Genomic DNA, 9389 nt, shown 5'->3' on the forward strand with positions numbered 1-9389 from the left:
TCCAGGGCTCCCATTGGCCCCTCGGCCTTTTGAATAGTGCCCGGCGCTGTCGATTGGTTCTGCGACATGGCGCGTCCTCCCCGCCCCGCCGCGCCCCACCCCGCGGCAAGGCCCGCGATGGGGGAAGAGGATCCCGGCGGGTCTGGCCGTGGTGCGGCCCAGAAGGCGTATTTGACCGGGCCTTATCTCAGCCGCCCAGGCGCTCTTGTAGCTCGCTGACCGCGCGCATTCCCCGCCCTTTCCCTCCCGGCACTCACCACAGTTGTCTGGCTATGCACAGTAGGGAAATTGGTGTGTGAAGTGGCTTGGCGGGAGATATAAAAGGGCTATAAAGTAAATTTGCATAGTGATAACTAAAGATCAACTGACCGAGACCGAAAGTACTTCTTGCTAAAACACTATTACTGCTCTCCTTACCGTGTTAAAAAACAAAAAAACAAAAAAACCAGAAGACTCCAGGGCAAGCAGTGGCTACGAAGGCAATCTGGGGCTCCTTTGTCTTGGCGATGGCTGCACGTCGGTAGAGACTGACCTGGACCGCAGCTTGGGGGCAGTGGGGCCAGTGGGTGGGAGGGGGTTGGTGAAGAATGTCCAAGGGTTCCCTACAGCTCGCAGCGTTCCTAGCCCGACTGCTGTGAGGAGGGCGATTAACATTAAGTGGAGGTTCTGCAGAGATATGGTAGAAGATATTCAACAACGTGCGGCGTGGAAGAGAAAATTCTGTGCCGTACACAGTGAGATGCCACTTGACGTGCATCCCACAAGTCTGGTTTTACTTGGCCTCCAAAATGCTGAATCATTACATTGTTAACTCCGAATCTGTTATGGATCCTAAAGCTTTTTTTTCTCTCCAAGTTATCATTATTGGTTAGTTTGTTTCCTTCCTTTGAGGTCAAGAGTTTAAAGCAGTCCATGGAGGTTTTAATCAAAGCGTGGTTTTAATCAAAGTATTTCTTAACCCAACTACTAGGTTAACCTAACTTACTAGGTAAATTTAAGTGAATTTCTATTTTGGAAGCACTATCCATTAAATTATAATAAGTAGGTGTTACCATTTATAGCCCAGCTTCGGGTGCAAGAGCTCTCATTTTCTCACACTTATATAACTACAAAACACCCAGGTTTACTACTACAAAAATAAGAAAAAAAAAAATACATTGAGCTTTCTCTGTCATTCACATCCAGTGTGAATGAGTTCATCCGAGCCTTTCCCTAGAACAAATTCTGAAATCAAATTGTCATTGTCATCAAATTTGCCCTGGGTGGAAATCTGAGCTATAGGAATGCACACCGAACTTCAAAGTCAGAAAACCTTTGTGATTTTTGGCAAAGCCCTCAGCCTCAGTTGTCTTAGCCCTTAAGGTGAGATAGTATTAGTGCTACCTCATTTTTTGCAGCAAATGACACAGAAATGAAAACACTGTAGTGGGTATGTGGGGACCTAAGATAGTAACTATTCCTAATAGCCATGAAGTGCTTCATTATTCTTTTCTCCTATCTTCTACACAGAACCAAGATTTCACTGGATTTCCCTTGAGGTACACATTTCCTGGATTTTTCCACTTATGAAATAAAAGAAGATTCATTAAAAAACACACACACTTCATTTTAAAGGTCAGGTTTATAAAGTCTCATCATAACAAAATGAAATTAAAAGATCGTAAATCACTAGAGTTAGCTTAGTTAACATTCTACCTTATAAATTTTAAAAGACATTCTTAAAACAGAACTGCTTTTGACATCAGAGAAACTAAACAATAATTATTGTTTATTTCTAGTTAGTGGATTAGAGCATATTTCAAAAAATCAGATGAATATCTGGGCTACTTTCTCAGTAAAGGAACTGTTGGTATTTTCCTCTTCTTTTTCTTTTTTTTAGAGACTACCAAAAATTATGTACATTTCAGAGTGGAGAATTTCCCAGTTTAGTTCTCAGAGAGATGCTTGTCAACCGCAATTAGCCAACTGTGGATTTTCAGAATATATAAAAAGTCACTTGAAGAGCTGTGTCTTGGCATTGGTGTTAAAGTGGCCATGAGTGGCACGGTCCCCTTCTACACTTACAAGGAAAAGGAGTAGTGGAGAAGCAAAGCCCATCGGCGCTGCCACTAAAACAGCCAAAAAACACACATGGGGCCAGGAAACCAACCTTACGTATGAAATACAAGAACTGCAGTGTGCTGTCTTCTGTTGTGCCCATTATTTGGCTCTGCTTTCCAGAGGATCTGGACTATCATATGCGTCAATAAAATTTTAATGCATTTGTTGTTTTTTATCTAAGTATCTAAATCCTTTGAATCCTCCTGTAGTGCTTTTTTAAATATAAGACTGCTGTACCTTCAGTCTTTGGTCTATACTATTCTAAGTGAAAAAAATCTAACCCACTCACCAGATTTAATCTTAAAACTTAAAGATCCTTTGTTCAGAAAGTAATTATTGTTCAAACATTTTGTTTTTAACATTTGCTGATTAATAACTTTTTTAATAACTTTTTAAAAATTAGTGTAAAATTTGTTTCGATGTGTTGGGAGTCCTGAATTATTTTTCTGCAGCAGAAAATTCATACTTCATAGCATGACATACAGGAAAGGGCTTCAAAAACTCTTGCCCTCATAGATCTTCGCCGGTGTGAGCTCCTTCTGTTCCTTTTTATGCCTATCTTACCTTTCCCACTCACTTCACCCTCCATTTCTACAGAATTTCTAATGGGGCCACAGACATGTTGCTTGAATGCCTTCTCCCTTCTTCTGAGAATGGCCTTCTTGCTCATCCTCAGCAAAGCTTCCCCTGTCTCTCTGTCTGCATGGCACTTCCCACATACACGTGATGCTATGGGCATCCTGGAAGGCAGGAACCATATTTTATTCCTCTTTGCATCTCTCCCCATTAAAGAAATGAATGATTAGTTAATTATGAAACTGTGTCATCTATGCTCCTCTAAAAGCCGGACTAAGTAAATCCTCTCCCACTTGGTCTAGTTACTAAGCTTCTACGAGGCTGCATTAAGGCAAGAAGCAATGGAACTTTCGCTGGCACTAACTGTTCCCACTAACTAGGGTAGATGAGGAAGCTTTCTGCCTTGGGAGCACAGCTTGACTGCCCTCCCCTCTGTGCCTCCCTTGCCCCGCCACTGGTCCTGCTTCCTCGCCATTGCCATCCACTATGCTGGCTGCTCTTCCCTCTGCCTTGGTCTTTTTTTTGTTTGGTTGGTTGGGTTATTTTTGTCCACACTGTGTGGCATGCGGGACCTTAGTTCCCTGACCAGGGATCGAACCCGTGCTCCCTGCATTGGAAGCGCAGAGTCTTAACCACTGGACCACCAGGGAATTCCCCTCTGCCTTGGTCTTGATCTCTGCGCCCTCATCTCTTTTAATCCAGAATATGTTTCAATTAAGAACCTACTGTTTCATGTGGGGTTGCACAACTGTGAGTCCCTGAGGGTAGCCTTCCACCCCTGCCTCCCACCCAGAGTCTGTCTGAGGCAGACTGGGGGCTCAAGTGTAGAACAGAGCGTACTCGTTTATGTAATATGTAATTGCCATGTTGATTCGCTTCTAGCCAAAGCTAAGCCTTAGCCATCAGTGGTACTGTTCACCACTTACACTTCTTTTCAGTGATTGCTCCGACGCTCTCACTAAAACTGCTCCACGCCCTCTAGGAAAAGTTGGGGAGCACCTGCAGTTGGCATCCAGGTGGTGGAGAAAGGGACAACGTGGGGAGGGGACTAATGTCTAATGAGACCTTGCTGTGTGGAGAGCACTTCCATTCCTTATCTTATTTATGGCTCAAATCAACTCAGTGAAATAGTTATCATCATCCCCATTTTTAGGATGACAAAACTGAGACTCAGGTCAACAAACCTGCACCAAGTCACACCCAGCAAATAAGTGCTGGAGCGGAAATTCTAACCCAGGTCTAAGGATTCCAGAGCATCTGCTCTTCCTACCGCCTGAGTCCCCCTGGTCCCCGGGGCAGCCTCCTGGTTCTCCCAGCCATTAACTCCAAGTTATTATATGACCCCACTGTCATATCAGCTGGACACTTCACAAGCTGATCAGAATACGGCTCGTGGGCTTTTTGTCTACATTTTGGGGTCACAGAACCCCTGTGACTATGCTCCTCTGAGCACACCTGGTGTGCAAACTTGCCCTGGTCTCCACTTTGATCCTTTCCACCATGACTCTTAATTCTGATGCCCTAATTCTGGACTCCGTAAAATTGCCTGTATGTCTTCCTCTTCCTTCCTTCTTCTAAGGGGCTGTCTTAGAAAATTCACTTTGAGACAGCAAGAGCAGGGTCACTGTAATCTTTGTAGTATATTTACTACAGTATCCAGTGCAATTAAATCTGCTTAAAACATGTTTGAGGGCGATGATATAAAACATGTTTGAGGGCGATGATATAAAATATTTGAGATGAATGTTTAAAATCCGATTTGCAGAATTCTTTTAAATTTCTTCATTTTACTTGAGCAAGTGCATCCTAACTGATTGTACAACCTAAAACCTATTCGGAGCACAGTAGTGTATTTTTTTATTCAGAACACACACCTACATAAATGACGAACAATATATGTGATATTATATCTATTAAAATAGATGAAATGTAATTGCAATACAGATGTATTTGAAAGCTGTACAGAATCAGCTTGAATAGCCATTAAACAACTCTAAATATTATTTGACATGAATAGTTTGGCAGAAAAGAATTGCATCTTCATACGAAGTTACTTAAGATATTTCTTTGCTTGTTTATGTTTGATACAGAAGGCTAGGATCCCAGAGATAACCTCTGCTATAGCAAAGCAGGTCATGGTACTCTGAACTGGAGTCTTCTCCAGGGTAAGTCACACTGTGGAACAAAATGCCGTTTTTGCCTGTATGAGTACAGTTTTTACATACTTAGATTTCTGAAATCTCAGTAAAGTAATCTTTTGTCTATGTACTGTAACAAAGGAAAGTTTATCTTGGACCATTCAGAATGATTCCATTTGTAAAGTACCAAAAGTACAAGATTTATAAGCCTTCCCATAGCATTAACCTTCAAGATAGCATAACAGCAGCACCCATCAAAAATGTCATTTCTACAAATATACAGCCCTCCTTTTATTTTAATTTCCACTTCTTTTTCCTGTTTTACTTTCCATGATGTTCTCTGTGTTCATTCTGTTGGCCCTAGAGAGAACTCCTATTGCTCCACAAGTCAAGGCCAAGACACCAATCCTGATCAGAGGAGAGAGGCCCCAGTTTCCTTTGGGTCTCCTTCCACTGGCCAACGCAGGCTACTCAGGTCCCTTTACATTCCTTTTTTTTTTTAATGGTCTATGTTTTGAACACACTTTTGCTTCCCATATGCCTACTAGACAATGTATATGCTTGTGAAATAGTCCTAGAGTGCTGACCATGCATGTAACAGGATGCCCTTCTTTATGTTCTCAAATCATAAAGTCAAATTAGGGAATTCCTATTCTTTATTATATCCAAAAGGGCAATATAAATTCCTGTCAGTTACTTTGAAAATCCTTTGCTCATTAATAATATTCAATAATATCTATAAATACTACCAAATTTTTTTGCTTCTTTTTCTAATTGGGGTAAAATACATATAACGTAAAACTTTTCATCTTAACCATCTTTAAGTGTGCAGTTCAGTGGCATTAAGTACATTCACATTGTTGTACAACTGTCATCGCCATTCATCTCCAGAACTTTTTTCATCTTCCCAAACTGAAACTCTGTACCCATTAAATAATTATTTCCCCCTTCTCCAGTCCCTGGCAACCATCATTCTACTTTCTGTCTCTATTAATTTGACTATTCTATATACCTCATATAAGTGGATTCACAAAGTACTTGTCCTTTTGTGACTGGCTTAGTTCACTTTGAATAATGTCCTCAAGGTTCATCCACATTGTAGCATATGTCAGAATTTGCTACCTTTTTAAGACTGAATGATATTCCATTGTATGTATATACCACACTTTGTTTACCCATTCACCCATCGATGGACGCCTGAGTTGCTTCCATCTTTTGGCTATTGTGAATATTGCTGCTCTGAATACGGGTGTAGAGGTATATGACTTCCTGTTTTCAATTTTGGGGGGTGGGTATATATCCAGAAGTAAAATTGCTGGATCATATGGTAATTCTATGTTAAATTTTTTCAGAAACCTCCAGACTGTTTTCCATCGCAGTGTACCACCCACAGGGCACAAGCGTTCCAATTTCTCCACATCCTCACCAATGCTTGCTATTTTCTGGGGTTTTTTGGTTTGTTTGTTTTTGATGGTAGCCATCCTAAGGGGTGTAAGGTGGTACTATCAATGTTTTAATAAAATAAACATTTATGGGGGCATCTCTGGCAGTCCAATGGTTAAGACTCCATGCTTCCAATGCAGGGGGCACAGGTAAGGTCCCTGGTCGGGAACAAAGATCCCACATACCTCGTGGGATAAATAAATAAATAAATAATTTTAAAAATATTTATGATTTTTAAATATTTTTATAATATCATATATGGTTTGTCAAGCCACACAAGGCACCCTGGAAATTTTGATTCAGGATATGCCCGTTAGATTAAAAATTATTGCGCTAAGAGACTAAGAGGTATTTGTGTCATGCATTTTTTTAAGTACAATACCAGTTAGTGTTGTATATAGTATAGATCAAAATTTTTCTAACTTCTTTAGGCCAAGGCAAGAAAAATGTTTGCAAGTAAGTGACAAACTCTTCCCATTTCCTTAGGAAAATATGACTTGAGAAGAGCTAAAATATAAAATATTAACAAGAGTTAATTAACACAAAAGCAACCTATTGCCTCAAGTTACTTTCATCTCAGGATAATTAATTCAAGGAGGAGGAGAATTGAGCTTCAGCATGTTTCCTCTTTCATGGGACTGTCCTTTGCAAAGCAAGGAAACATTTTTTCATTGGTGAATGTGTCAGTAGAGGCCGGTGAAGTGACAGTTAACCAGCCCGGTTTCCGAGGAGGGAAGAGAAGTGTAAAAGCATGTTGGCTGTACATGTTTTGCAGGGTAAACTTTTTGGACACATAAGCATTTAAAGTCCAGTGCTACATCACCCTTTGGAATATACACAGGGAAATGATAACTAAGAGGCAGCATGGTTTCCTTTCAGTTCCAAAGACCCATGATTAAAAGAGTCAGAGGATTACTGATTTGGCAGGACGGAGTCCCACAGAGAATGTGGATTTCAGAGACGGGGAGACCTGCACTTGAATCCTCACCTCCCCACCTACACTTCAGACCTTAGGCCCTTAAATGTTATCTTCAGACTGTTTATCTATAAAATGGGGAAAATAATACCCATCGTTTACAGCGCAGTTGTGAGGTTTAAATTTAACAATAAGCAATCACTAAATAGTTCTGATTCATTAATTTATTAAGCCATTCATTCAGCAAATATGTATGAAACTCTTACGATGGAAGAAATTTGAAGACAAAATTTAAAACAAATTTTACAACAAATTCCAGCAGTGCCTGGAATTTTTATGTTTATCTAAATGAGATATAAGTTCATAGCAGGAAGGGGGATGAAGTACACTGCTTTTGAGGAACAAGCCTTTCCAACAAGGATCCACATGGCAGTCTGGAATTAGACGGCCTGGAAAAGTTAGTGGAGCCAGCTAGCTATGGTTCAGAACACAGCCTCCCACAAGAAGGGAGACTGAGGTTCCAGTTCCCTGAATTAACACTTTGGGCTGGAAGATCATCACCCAATCCCTGATACCAGTGACACTGGACTGACTACTTTATAACCAGATAAGTTCTTCGGCATCCCTAAAACAGCTTAGAGTAACTAAATTGGAAAAATGTCTTTCCTAGAGTTTGGAAATACCTCAAATCCAAAAATATCCTCCCCCTGCCCAAAATACTTGTACTGCTGGTGATTTTGCAACCACCAGGTGATTCTAAAATGCCAGGGACCATGAAGAAAGTCTTTCAAATTACTTGAGCATGTTCTTTGCCCACCACATACAAACCAAGGCCTCTACCTCGTCCTCTGCCTTTAAGTTGATTTGGCAAGGAATACTCACTGAGTTCACACCAGGGCCTTTAAGAGCTTACCAACAGGTCGGTGTTCACTGAGGATTGATGATCTGGGTCCAGAAAGAAAGCACTCGCCTCAGGTAGAGAGAGGAGGACATGGGACGTGGTACACACCAGGGTCGGCAATCCGACTTGGGGCTCCTGAAAATCACATGGCCATCGATGCCCATGTTGACATGAACTTGCTTTGTCTGGCCACAAGCTCAGCTGTGTTTCACGACGAGTTTCTCTCCCTGTCGGTAAGGTTTGGATCATTTTTCGATGTTTTTTCCCGTTGCCCATGTGCCAAGTGTTAGAAGTTTTGAATACACTTAATTAATAATTAATGACATCCCTGAGCTCCCTCTACTGGCTCTGCCTCGGCCAGCTGTGGCAGGGGAGAATTCTGCTTCTACTTCTTCCACGAAGAGAACAATTTATAATCCACAAACCAAGACGATGGAGCAGAGGAAGTTTAAAAAGTAGCTAGAAGTTGATGGACTGCCAGGTTCACTTTCAAGGCAGAAGTCTGGATTGTCTGTGTGGTTCTTGCCACGGGTAAGTGATGCACAGCTCAGGAACCCTTCTAGAACCTTATCGCAGTGAACAGATGAAACCGAAAGCAAAGGGGCTGGAAACTTCTCTGTTTGTCATGCACCTAAGGAGTTCAGAGAGAATAAAACAATATCTGACCCTCTTTGTTTTGTTTCAAGTTTCTAAATAGGAAGAACAAAAAAGGCTTGATTCACATGAGAATCACTCCAGCATGACAGGACCTGGAGGCACCATCTTTGTCCCAAGGAGGAGGAAAAGGCCGTCCATCAAAATGTTTTTGGGAGCACTGCAGAGTGCCCTGCCTGGACCGGCCAGAGCCCTCAGAGGGCTGTCAAGTATAGATGGGAGGGCTGTCAGGTGTAGATGGAGGGCTGTCACGTGTGGATGAGGCCAGAAGAAGGGCAATGTCTTGGCTAACAAAGACTTAATGCAGCATGTCCCCCCTCGTAACTGGTATCACCACACGTCAGTGAGCGTGATATGTGTGCTGGCCTCTAACTCCAAACTGAAGATGTGCACCGTTTCATCATGTTAGTGGTCTTTGTGTCCTAGCCTTGGTATAGGCTCATGGTATAAAGATTTGTTGGCTGGATAAGAAAACAAAACAAACAAACAAACAAACAAAAACACTTGGGGGAACAAAAAAAGGGTAAGAAAGAATGAGAAGAACAGAGGAAGAAAATGTACCACCCTGGAGGGGTGACGTGGTTGCTATGGTGACGTGGACCTATTGGCTCGGAGAGTTTCCTGACTATCAGGATCTGCCCAAGTCACTCTCCAGTGGCGC

The sequence above is a fragment of the Eubalaena glacialis genome, chromosome 3 (genome assembly GCF_028564815.1).
Source record: "Eubalaena glacialis isolate mEubGla1 chromosome 3, mEubGla1.1.hap2.+ XY, whole genome shotgun sequence".
Classification (NCBI taxonomy): domain Eukaryota; kingdom Metazoa; phylum Chordata; class Mammalia; order Artiodactyla; family Balaenidae; genus Eubalaena; species Eubalaena glacialis.